This window comes from Lathamus discolor, chromosome 1 (assembly GCF_037157495.1).
Source record: "Lathamus discolor isolate bLatDis1 chromosome 1, bLatDis1.hap1, whole genome shotgun sequence".
Taxonomy (NCBI): Eukaryota; Metazoa; Chordata; class Aves; order Psittaciformes; family Psittacidae; genus Lathamus; species Lathamus discolor.
In genome coordinates this window covers 48599107-48611161 of record NC_088884.1, presented here as the reverse complement: position 1 = coordinate 48611161, position 12055 = coordinate 48599107, and the positions used below count along the sequence as shown (strand labels likewise).

General features: G+C 40.1%; 1 long non-coding RNA gene across 2 annotated transcripts in view; it reads left to right on the top strand.

Moving 5' to 3' along the window:
• LOC136007127 (uncharacterized) overlaps positions 1-12055 on the top strand; it is a 39927-nt gene that overhangs the window by 1367 nt on the left and 26505 nt on the right. For both annotated transcript variants that reach the window (XR_010609485.1, XR_010609486.1), the window contains exon 2: positions 668-922. This is a non-coding gene — a long non-coding RNA (uncharacterized LOC136007127). The remainder of the gene's footprint in view (positions 1-667; positions 923-12055) is intronic.

Sequence of the window (12055 nt, the reverse complement as noted above, 5' to 3'; positions counted from 1 at the left end):
ATTTGTACTGATGAGCTGAGATGTACAGACAAAGAATGGTGCTTTGTTTCAAGATATAACACTTAAAAAATAAAAAACAAACAAGAAACCAAACATAAAGAGAGAATTTTTTAAAAAAGACAGCAAAAAAAAAAAAAAAAACCTCTTCTGGGTAGACCAGATGATTTTTAACTAAAAGACACTGTGGTTCTTCAGACTTTGAGCCTAGGCAGATTTAGATATAACACAGCTGTATTTTGTTAATAAGTTCCACACAAAATGTGTCCAGAAATTAAATGATAGGACAGAGTAGAGCGTATAACATTAATTGAAGAAAAGACATCATGCAGACTGTGGCAAAAAATCTAGAGTAAAATTTTAAGGCTTTTTTAATCAAAAATTAACTTTACAGAAACAATCTAACTAATATGAAGAGACTTTTCTGCTTGTTATTTCAAAACTTGTGTAGAATGGAGTGGACTGCTCCAAACGAACAGAGGCTAACGGTGAGGTGAATAAAATGATGAGTGGCAAGTAAAACAGACAGTTAAGGATTTGTATCCTGCTATGCAAATACCTAACCTTCTCTGAGTAAACTGCTGTTGAAGAGCTTTGTAGTGGGATCAGCAGTAGCACACATGCAGCTGTACATATCGAGCCCAGAGACTTCTAAATGTATGTGGACAAGTTTTGCAGATCACTTCTGAGACCATGGGCAGTCTTGTCATGCACCAGTGATGCTCAGATGGACACCAACTTGATCCCAGCCTTGCAGATACTTGCAGAAAATCTCCAGTGCTTCTGGGAACATGCCCAGGGAGGTCAGAGGGAGCATTCATGGCAATGAAGTCCATCTCCTTTAGTGTCAACTCTGCCACAACTGACCCTGGCTACCACCAGCAGTGCCGCTTCCTGTTGACCAGTGAGGGCCTGTGCTGCAGAGGTAAGATATTCACATACTAGGACACCATTTTCTGCATGATCCTGGTTACATGTGGGACAGACAGGTCAGAAGCTAAAACCACAGATGCTTACCACATGAGCTGCTATGACCACAGCAATGGCCATGGCTCCTCACTGCTCCTCTGGGCGCACAGCCGTTAACATCTGGTATGGATTTTGAGTACCTCCTTGGTAATGCAGATTGGCATTTCCCAGAACATGACATCTAACATTTGCTTCTTGTAATCAGGAGGGACTGCTCTTGCAGCATATGGGTGCTGCAAGCCACATGCTGCATATTTCAGAGACCCAAAGGACAGAGAAGTGCTCACAGATGGGAGGTGACAGTAGCTTCCCACCATACCCTTGCAGATGCATTGCATTGAAAATGCTGGGCTCCGTAGCTCTTGCTAATTAGTTTCTCCTGCAGAGAGAGAATCATGATGCCAACAGCACCAGTACAGGGCCACTGCCAGTCAGGCAATGCAGCCCCAGCACAGGGGCCGTGATGCAACAATTCAAGTCAGTCACAGCTTACAAGTTATGGAGATACCTGTTACCTCTGGGTGTTCTCTGTTTCACTGTTAGCTCTATATTTAGAAATCTAACTTTATTACATTACAATCCTTCCTCCTGCAGCTGATTGTCCTATGAAACAATCCCCTTTACACATCCCCTCTAGCTTATGAACACAAAACTACCATAAATGATCTGTGGAAATGCAAGCCTAAAAAATAATGCCTCAGCCAGACACAATACCTAGTGTAGGTATATGAAGATGCATTTGTAAAGTGGTACCCCAACACATGACCTCCTCCTCCTTGCAAACATGAAGGCACAACTACAATGTGATGGTTGGTTGCCCTTGCAAAACATCCTGTTGGTGCAATGTCTGATGTGCCAGCAGCTCCTGCTTCCCAGTGGTTCACTGCCTGGGCCTCCCCAAACAGCAGCTGCTTCTGCTCACACAGCATTTAGGGCTCTACTGAACCATGTCTCCTTTGACTGCAAGATGTATTTCCTTCTCCATGGTTTGCTTGGCACCATGGCCTGCCAGTGGGGTGCAGAGTGGGGTGACGGTGCCCTCCTCTGCTTGCTGAGCTGGGGGCTTGAGGAATAGAGCAGAGGTAGGGAACCAAGATTAAATACACTGAATGCATCAGAAAGGTTTGTTACGATAACTTACCCTGCAGTGTTATTCAGATCTGAAGCTACTCTCACTCTCCCTGGGGTTATAAACCTGTACAAAATTCAAATAAGAGATCCAGATCTGCAGCCTGTGCACCTCCAGGTTTCTGCTTACCTATTAGGGTCTGGGATTTAGGTTTGATCCAGTCCAAAAGCTGGGAGAGCACTAGGAAATGCTGGTCTGCACTAGGAAGCACAGTAGAACAAACAGCAGCTTCTGCATAGATGCTCCCTATTGTAAGTGTGGTGATGTTTCTGGCTTCAGCTATTTTAGAAATTGAGTTTACAGGTCAGGTCTTGAATGTATTTTGAATGTACATTCTTGCATTTACTGTCTTTCCCTGGGCTTTCTCTGGCAAATTGCATAGTGCAACACTGAATGCCTAAAAATAACAATACAGGAACAAGTTTTCACTTTTTGGTTTATTCCCTCAATTTATTATCTTGTATCTGTTTTGTGATTGCACCTAACAAAGTGTCCTTTCGGTGAGAAAGTCTGTCTTTTTAAAACATATTCACTTCTAAATAACTGAGTAGGGTGAGTCATGTAGCAGGAAAAAGTTAAGAATCACAAACACTGACTCCAGTAATACATTGCTTCTATTAGTAGCAGTTTCTTTATGACCTTAAGACTTCCGTAGCAGCATAAATATTTTAAATGGTTGAAGCAATTCGAACAATCTTAGTTAGCTCAGGCATTAAAAATGCAGCAGTGAAGGAAGGGAAGCTTGTTGACAGCATTCAGGCTTAGAATTATAGTCGCAGTCATGACTGTGTCACTGCATGGTCATAACTTTCCAGGTGGACTTATAACAGAGCAGTTGCCTGGTAGCCAAAAAGCAGAGAACCGAAGCTGGGACATCCAGAAGCAAAATCATAAGCCGTGGTTTGAATCATAGTGCTGGAAATGCTCAGAGTAAATCTTGTTTCTGTGAGCTGTCTCATGCAAGGGGTTGTAGTAGCATGCAGATATTACTCAAAGAATGAGTGGCAGTAATGTTAGAAATCATGCAGATTTAATGTTTATCACTGTGATAGTCACTTTTTGGTAAGCTCTCTATGTCAAAATAAGGGGTAGGGAAATCTGGGCTACATCTGTAATGCTAAAGAAAACAGGGTTGCTTTAGTGGAGCTCCTGTGGGGTGCAAATAATTGCAAAATAATTTCAAAGAAAAATGATTGCAAAACAAAATAATAGATTTGTTTGGGGTTGTTTTGGTTTGTTTTTTTGGTTTTTTGTTTGTTTGTTTGTTTGTTGTTGTTTGTTGCTTTTTTTTCTGAAAGAAAATAACATGGTGACTGGCCTGCAGGCTATCACAGGGGTGTTCTCATAACATGAAACTGGAGCTGTATGTTGCATATGTGTGTAGGAGACAGAAAGAATGGAGACTTCCATGTACCAGACTTTAAAATCCAAAAATAAACATGGCCCTACTGAAGATCGCTCAAGCTTTCTTCCTGATTGCTTTGCTTTCTGGTTTGATATATTTGTTGTCTGTCTTACTTGAATTGGATGCTTTGAGGGTAAGAGCACCTGACAGCTGTGATGATTACTGTGAACTGAGTAACAAACAGTGCTAAGGGTGATGAGTTTGTTTGCAGGTTGTGTGTGGAAAAAACATTTCGGTTCTAGACATAATGTGGACCTGCTACGCGAGCTAGACCTTGCTGGTCTAGTTAATATCATGTCTTCCCCCAAGCACTGGCTTGGATGCGGTCTCTCAGAGGAAGGTGGAAACGTTTTGAGTATCATGTATGTCACATCTTTGTGATGTGTATACTATGACTTTGTGAGAAATGTAATTTCTTAACTGTTGTAGTGACCGTCACAGCCCTTGGCATCATATCATGTTCAATATTTGCTGAATGAAACTCATTCATTTAACCGCCCTGGGTGCAGTATTCCACAAAGATCTTCTTGCACAAGCAATACTGGCAGAGCAGAAAACACTTTCATTAAAGAAATGGAATTTTACTATACCCATGCTAGTGTGTTTCTGATCTTTTCTTGTCCTACAGAGGAAAGATGCTTGAGCAATGGAGAAGGTGCTGTAGCTCACTCTCACTGCAGACCAACTCTGGTGTTATTCTTTCTTATTTAATCTAGGTTTCTAAATATTTAGAAGATTATTGTAGCAATTTGTCCAATCTTTGCTTCAAGCTATTGCTATATAAACTTCTGATAGGGTCACCTTGAAATATCATGTTTTCAACAGGAAGAACCCCCATTGTCTTTTTTTCACATCTTAGTTTAATTAAATCAAATTGTTTTTTTCTTTTGGCTAATGTTACCATATTTCCAATATAAGAACATTACTGCCTGAATTATTTCAGTTGTATTCCCAGTCAATATCATTGCTAGACTCAGGACTGCACAGAATAGAGGCTAAGACATAAACTGTTCCTTCCTTTCTTTCACACGCAGTATGATCTGAACTTTATATAGGACTGTTCACATGAATAAATAGATGGCAAGGTGAATCAGGGTTGAAAAACCTGGCCCTAAAGCCTAACCGAGAGACATATCAGATCAGTTCTCTGAAGATAAATGAACAATGTTATCATTTTATTAAGACAAATACTACTTTAGTCTATAGAATAAACAAGGTTCCTCTCAGTCCTGTCATATGATATTCATGCTGGAATTCACTTGAACAAGAGTGAATTAATTTCGTAATAAATAACTGGCAGTTATACAACACCTTTGACCACAAAGTTGTCTTAAGGCTGTGCTATGCTCCTCACATAGTTACCAAAAAAAAAAAAAAAAATCCAGAAAAAAATGAGGCATAAGTTTAATAGTGTGAGTAAACTGCAAACAGATGACAGGCATTTCACAAGCAAAAGGCCAGCTTTATCAAAGAAGTTATTTTTTTCCTATTATTTGCTTGAAGCAAACACTCTCAATACATTGACAGGGAAACTGAGTCACAACAAATAACTAACAGTCACAGAAACTGTTGTTGTTGGGGCTTGCTTTAAAATCCAGGAGCTCTTGTCCTCCAATCCTTTGTTCAGAAACTTCCTTTCCTGTGTTGACTGCATGAAAACAAACAATGGTTTCAATCAACTTCAAAAAGGGAGGAATGCATTTATCAGGCTCTGAAAATGCTGAAATTCACTTCAGCATACTGAAAAGAGCTTAGAGCTCAGGGAACCCTCGACCTGAATCTGTTTCTAGGAATCTGAAGAATAAGTTTGTTCTTCTGGTTATTAAATTTATTGTTTGGATTACTATAGGCATATTCATGGAAAACATAAGTAAATCATGACTGTCTTATGGTAATTACCATGAACAGTCATTTTACTGAAACTTCATCTGGGAAGTATGCTCATCATTCATTACTTCAGCATTGCTGTTGCACAACCAGATAGTACAAACAAACCATATAGACTAAATTACATGTTGTTTGCCACCAGTAGTACACAATGAATAATGCTGAAGTGCTCTCTTGGCAGACTATCTGCAGAGCAGCACATGTCCACCTAAATCATGCAGTAAGCCCCCAGAACTGCAGACAGACAGGGAGTGTTCCTGAATGACTGGCAAACAGGAAACAAACAACTAGTAGCCACTGGGGGAATGATTTGTGATGCGTTATGTGATATCACTTACTCTTTCATCTGCATTTTTTTTTCTAGATGTGAGCAAACTTAGCCCACACTCCTCATAAAACAGTTACGTTTTCGAAGCATGAAAGTCATCAGGCTAATACAGGTCTAAGAGCTCCATAGCAGTCTATGGGTATGGTTAGATCAAACAGAATTTTAAAAGTTTGGATTTAGCATGTTTGAAGCTGAATCTTTCAAGGTGCATTTAAAGTTATCTAGAAAGCCGTAGACACCATTAAAATGTATATTTGTAGGCTATATTCTCTATATACATAGTTATGAAGGTTAGAGCTTAGATGATAAAGCATTCAGCTCACTAACAGTAAACTCAGTATGAATTCCTTATACAGGTGGCTTTTTCAAATATCTGTTCAGGCATATTTTAGCTTCCCATGCTTGCCACCACTTTAGCCCTCTTACAGTCATTTACACCACTGCAAAATATGACTGAAATATCATCTCATCATATCCTAACAGTTATCTCTGCTGCAAAAATGAGGGCTCATAGGCCTAATCTCAGTGACGTGTTCTGCATGTAAAGCATGCAGGGGTCTTTAGGAACTTGAAGTGCATAGGCATTTACAATCCTAGCAGATTCAGTCTGTGCCTTAAAATATCTAATCCAAAATTCTACCTTCTAATTGAAGAGATTTCTAAAAATGTGTTTTCCTTTTTTCAGAGCCAATATTTGACAAGTGTCTATTTTTTGCCTTTGTCAACAGTATGATTCCCATATCTGTTTGCAAATGTAAAGTAGCAGTATTTCCGGAGGAAAAAAATATACTGCTTTATTTCACACTGTTTAAAACTGAAGTGAGATGTGATAGTGCTAATGCTGGTGGTTATTTCAGGCATTTCTGCAAACACAAACTGCCCGGCTGGATTCGTATATTCCTTTCTACAGAGATTTTTGTTGTAATCTGCAGACTGGTTCCTTCCTCTCTTCCCCTTCTCATCTGCAGCTTTGGTACTTTCTTGTCCCTTAAATAATTAGCAGTAAGAATTTGTCCTTAATTGAATCTTGTTGTTGAGGTTCCTTTCACTGATAAGTTCCCCTGAGAAGTATTGGGCCTTTCTTAGAACACACTGCTGTCAATAGGATTCATGATATTTTGGAGTCAATTTTAACACAGTGATCACACAAGACCCAGCTGCCTGAGTAAATGGTACTGGCCACTGGTGAGCTTGTCTCCCAAACTAACCCTGCTCTGCCAGACTGCCACAGCTCTAGTGTTGATCTCAGGAAAAAATCAGACTGTTCGACTTGTTTTTTAGCTCTGGAGACTTTCTACCTCTTGAATCTCATTAACCCAGACTTACCTTTTCTTTTATAAAAATGGAGCTTGTTCTGTACTCTTAAGGCTTGATCAAGTGCTTTTTAGTTGATGGAAAACCTGTCATTTACTGCAGTGGCCTTTGATTTATTCTCCATTTCCCTTCGACTCCTGTATTATTGGAGCTGGTCAATTGTAGCGTTTTTTTCTGGAGGATAAGGATTTGTTTTTAAGCCTGTCACCTCACCCATAGCAAATCTCTATCCATCCCATTGGATAAAAGCCAGACTAAATCATTGACTAGCCGTTCAAAATTGATACCAGATTTTACCTTATGACCCTTACATAGAGCATGTGGACTTTAGAACATGGAGTCTGGGGGAGGAGGTGTGATAAACAGTGCTTAAAAACAGGTGGGTTTGTGTTTCACTGAGATATATGCTGTTATTCACCCTGAGGAGAAAGGGAAGGCAGCAGAGGAGGGGAAGTTTGGCCCATATGGGAAGTGGGAGAACTGAAGTTAATGTAATCAGTAGCATTGTATAGCAGTTTATAACCTGAATCTAAGAAACACAGCAAGCATTCAGTTACTTGATTTGGCTGAGAGTCAGTGAAAGGGATGTTACTGAGAATTTTGAAAAATTTGGCAACAGAACAACTACATGAGAATGATGTTGCAAGGGAGGATGTAGTACTGAGACAAAGATTTCATACAGATAATATTTGGCTCCAGACTTGTAAGATTTGGATATCTCCAACACAAACACTAAGACATTAACAGGAAAGATCAAACACACCCAATGAAATTTTATTACCTTATAAACCTTGAGAAAAGCCATCTAGCCAGCTGTGCTGCTCCTAGGTATGTGAGAACTTAGAAAACAAAACCTGAATTTTCTCCTCTGGAAAAATTCCACTTTATAGTACTCCTTCTCTGAAAAGCTGGTATTGACACGATTTTTCTCCAGTTTCCAGTCTGCAGCTGCTGCAGATCATTTACCACATCCCTGTGCAGTGCTGCAGACTCATTGCCCGCTGACCCTGGTTTCCCCATTGAATTGTGACCAAGCTGCCCTCCCAAGCTCTGGCTCCAGCAGCAAGAGTGGATGCATGCCCTCTCTGGGGCCCTGTAAGTTTAGTGAAATCAGTCTGCTGTGGTGTTAACCTCCAGAAGCTGGGATTTTGGTGGCACCCATGTGTCTCCTACTTCCTCAATAAAGTGCAAGGGCATGTGCCAGACTATCTATGCAGCTGTAACGAAACCACTGCTTACTGTTTAAGGAAAATATGCTGAGGCTTTCACTCTGCTCGGGCTAAGTTAATTTTTTCTCACCTCAGGTCCCCAGCTGGAAATTGGGGCCTATTGCTTTCCTCTTACAGCTCTGCCAATTTGTGTTACAAATGTTTAATTTTTATATGCTGCCAGCAGACAACATGGTGGTGCGCTGCTCCACACAAGTGAAGGCAGTGGCAGCCTCATCAAAAGTAAAAAATGAGTGTCAAAAATGAAGCTGATCACATTTCCAAAGCAAAACACTGTAATAGCCACAGCAAAGATGTAAACACATTTGCAGAGTCTACCTAAACCCAAGGTTTTGGTAGACTTTGCAAAACCATGTTTGTTTGGTTTTTTGCAATCTGAGGAAGGCAGGGGTAAAAGAAATAACCAACAGGCATGAAATATAGAAATTTAGGTATTGAAAGAAATCTTGACATTTAGACACTGACAAAGTATTTTCAGCAGCTGTCTGTAATGATCCTGATGTGTTCCATTATGGTGAGTGCGGTGAAGGTGTCATGTGTGTCAGACTGGCAGTGACACCATGGTGAGATATGATACAGTGGCTGCCACTGTTGTCTTAGGCTCTTCTTGTCTGAGCCTTACTTTGCCTTTAACAGCTCATACTTTTCTTCCGTCAGGCTCCTGTAGAAGGAGAAAGACGAGAGGAATAACTTTTTAAACAACGTGTTTTTTAAATGACGATTGCCTCTTGTTTGAGATGGGAGACTTGAGAGAGACAATTGCAACATCGTGTTATCCACGTTCTGCAAGCTTAAAAAGAATAAAAAAAGAATTAAAATGTCAGAATAGTCTGAAGAATAGTTTGCAAACAGAAAGGTGTGACCCAGAGAAATCCATTTTGAGTACCAGCACTCCGTTCCTCTACACTCGCAGGGCAGGTACACTTTTTGCTGTTACATGAGCAGACACCTCTTAGCAGTGCCGTACTTTCTTGGGTGATTTATTAATGGTTTTCTAAATCACACAGTGGCATTTTTGGAAATGTTTTGTTCATGGTTCCCTGTGTTCTGGGTGAGGTGAAAGCAGGTGTAGCACAGAGAGATTGGCCACATAGTGCTCTGAAGGCTGTTTTCATTTAGGAACAAAAGACAGGCTGGGGTTAGGAGGGAGGAAATATATATCACAGTTCTGCCAAATATCTAATGCCTAACATTAGCACTGGCAAAAGAGGAAAGAAAATTTAAATGTGGGAGGAGAGGCATCTCTAGGGAAAAGGCACATTAAAAAGAATAAGAGGAACCCAAGACAAATCTGTTCTTGATTTGAAGGCCCATAGCATAACAGCCTGCTGAGAGGAACTGAAAGAGTCTCTTTTGTAACAACAGGGGCTTTGAGTGTTGCACAACCAGCTGAGAAACATCCTGGGACATCCACGAGACTTCTGTGGATAAATATAGAGGAGAAGGAGGAAGCTGTTTAACACTGTCTTACAGCAGAACACAAAAGTAGCTCAGACTACTAACCTAGTGAAAATAGCAGTATGTTCTGGAGTCTGAGAACTGATGATATGACAGTGGTGGGGAGAGGGGACTAAGTCTTTTTCTGTTCCCGGGTTTTACCCTGTCAACATCTGCTCTTCCTCCCATTGCCTCAAAGGCATTAGGAAACAGAAGAGACTTGGGGCTGGATCTGCAGGTACAATTCCTGTGTAGGGATCTTGCTTGCTCACTCTAGGAACTTCTGTTTTCTGTGATGATGGAAATGAAAATATCCCTTATTTCACTGGACACATTTATTTTAGTCCAAAAGTTATCCTGTTGTATGTACTTTATCCTCTTGTTTAACTTTTGTAAGTTATTTACATTAGGAAAAATAAAATAAAATATAAAGAAATAAAATAAGAAATAAAATAAAAATACATGTCTGTATATACACAAATAATTTCCTATGTCCTTTTCCTTATTAAAAAAAAGGCTACCCAAGTTTTCAGAAACCTGATACAGTACAAATTTGACTGAAGGCCTACTTTCAATGTAAGCTGAGCAGCAAGGACTTACACTAAGTAGAACAGGAGCTGCAATCACCTAGCACTTCTGAAATTTGGGCCCAGAACCCACAGATTACTATGAAATTCCCCATTACTTTCAGGAAAATAAAACCAGTAACTGTCAGGTTTTGGACTTACCCAGAGATTTTCTCTGCCTGAGCAGCAGACAGGAAGTAGAAAAAGTAAAAAATATGCCACTGCAGAGCTCAAAATACTGACTTTTGTGAGCTATTATATGAACGTATATGTATTAGCAATGAATTGTAATTGCTTTGTCCCTTAGTGGCTGGATGTCTTGAATGAGGGTAGCAATATTAATAGTACTGTTTGTAATTGGACCTCCTTCAGTGTAGGGGATAGAATTACAAGGCCAAGTTCTGCCCTCATTTAATTTCATAAAGAGTGACTGAAGATGTTGAGTGGTACTGTGGTCTAACCGGGAAATTAGTGTCACTGATGCCTTGTAGTACTGATTCTATATATCATCATCTAAAATAGGCTTATTCTGCTGGATTTCATGGGCTACAAACATGTTTCCAGGATCCCTGCTAGGGTTTACCTCCTTCATTGCCAAGGGGTTTCCAAGGATCACAGCCCAGGAATAATTTTGAGAGACTTTACTGAGTGGTTTTCCTAATAATTCCAGTGGAGATACATGGGTTTCTGTCTGTGCAGGGAGTGGCATTACAGCCCCTTTCAATTAGAGCTATCTTGATAGGGAAGTACTGTTTTCTATTGTAAGACTTGAGAAGGTGCATCTACTATTCTCAGCAGATAAAAACTGGATACAAGCTGACACTAGTATACTCACTAGAATCATTTAACTGGTGCAGATGAGCATTTTGCTGGGAATTTATTGGAATACTATAGCTTGAGATGTGGGAAGAGTGGCAGCGTTATCTATGATGGTTTGTGACAATGAAGAATTGTTGATGTCAGTGGCAGCAGAGCAAAATTCAGAAACAGTGGATGATGTTGGGCAGAGCACAACCCTAGAGCGTTCAGCCCACAAAGCTCATTGATTAGATTTGGTTCATATAGAAACAGAACTAATTACTGCATAATGGTATTTTCTATTTCGAAATGAAAAGATGGCTCTATAACCTTTTAGGCTATGTCTAATTGGCCTCAGGGCTGATTCCTGGTCCTAAGACAAAGTCACATGTACTGGCTCACGTCCTGCCCCAAATCTATAGCAGATTTGTCTTGAAGAAGACTAGCTGCAGAGAACGAACAATAAAACAGTGTGGACAATCAGAAGCTTCAGTGTTCAAGCTTCCTTCCTGTCGCTCTGTTACATAGCACTTAAGAAATATCCTCAAAGTCCATCGCAGACCTCTTTGCTGTGATTCTATGAAAGTGACTGTTTGTTATAATGAGTTGCTAAAAGAAACTGGACAAGCTTATTAGAGTAAATCTCTTTCAATGAATACATGGTGGGGGTGAGGGGTGTCAAACCTTTTCTTAATAACGAATCTCCACTGAGCGAAAAATAATTCCAAACTTTTGATTAACAAGATTTTAAGTCTTCTAGCTCCTCTATTCTACGGGCTCAGCCCAAGCCCCTGTCACCTAGGAATGAAAGTTTCAAGATAGTCCATGTGCAACAGTGCTGTTGCCTTTATCATGAGCTGGTTCTCATACCATGAAGTCCAGAAGCACAATAACAGAAAACCACAGCTATAGCTTTGCTCAGATGGGAAGGCTCCAAAGTAGCCCAAGGACCCTAAAAAGTGTTTATTGAAGAATAATAATTGAGAAACTTGTAGT